Genomic DNA, 786 nt, shown 5'->3' on the forward strand with positions numbered 1-786 from the left:
AAAAAAAAAAAAAAAAAAAAAAAAAAAAAAAAAAAAAAAAAAAAAATCAATACAAAAGTCATAGAAAACAAAAGAACCAGGTAGTGTTAATTTTGATAATCTTTTACTCTTCTCATTTATGTTTTCCTGTCTTTCTTGAAACAGATAAAAGTGTGAATAGGAATAACACTATCACCATTAATTAGTTCCACTGGGCTCAAGCCAACAAGATCACAAAAGATCCCTGTAAACTTAACACACCCATAAGAAAGTAAAATATTTCTCTTGTTGCCATAGGCATTCCAAGAAAATGTCTATTCTTAAAGGACACAGACAACTCTATAATTTTTTGGCTTCTGAAGAATGAGATAAGTGAAAATTATGATATAAAATTTCTGTCTCTTCAGCAGTAACTCCACCTAGTTAGTACTTCAAAAATTCCTATTTGGGGATGGCTCACTTGGTTGGAGCATGGTCCTGATAATGCCAAGGTCAAGGGTTTGGATCTCCTTACTGACTAGCCACCAAAAAACAAACCAAAAAAAACCCTGAAAAGAAAACAAAAAATTCCTATTTGTACAAAAGCAACTTTTCAAAATAAAATCCAATACTTACTTGTCTCCCACAATTCCCAAGTTGATTGTGGGGTAACCATGTTCCTGAATTGTTGCTAGAAGGGTTGAACGATTGCTATCTCGAATCTTTCCTGGTAAGAGGTCATCTTCGGGATTTAGCAGCTACAAAGCCAAAAAACCACCACAAATTATTCTTTTAGGATAATGTTGCCTATTGATAATGGAAAAAAAA

At 32.7% G+C, this 786-nt stretch overlaps 1 protein-coding gene across 1 annotated transcript in view; it reads right to left on the bottom strand.

Annotated features, from left to right (window-relative positions):
* GPHN (gephyrin) overlaps positions 1-786 on the bottom strand; it is a gene marked incomplete at its 5' end in the record, with an annotated part of 109,967 nt that overhangs the window by 53,615 nt on the left and 55,566 nt on the right. The window lies entirely within an intron of this gene.

Source organism: Galeopterus variegatus, unplaced genomic scaffold, assembly GCF_000696425.1.
Source record: "Galeopterus variegatus unplaced genomic scaffold, G_variegatus-3.0.2 Scaffold1325, whole genome shotgun sequence".
NCBI lineage: Eukaryota > Metazoa > Chordata > Mammalia > Dermoptera > Cynocephalidae > Galeopterus > Galeopterus variegatus.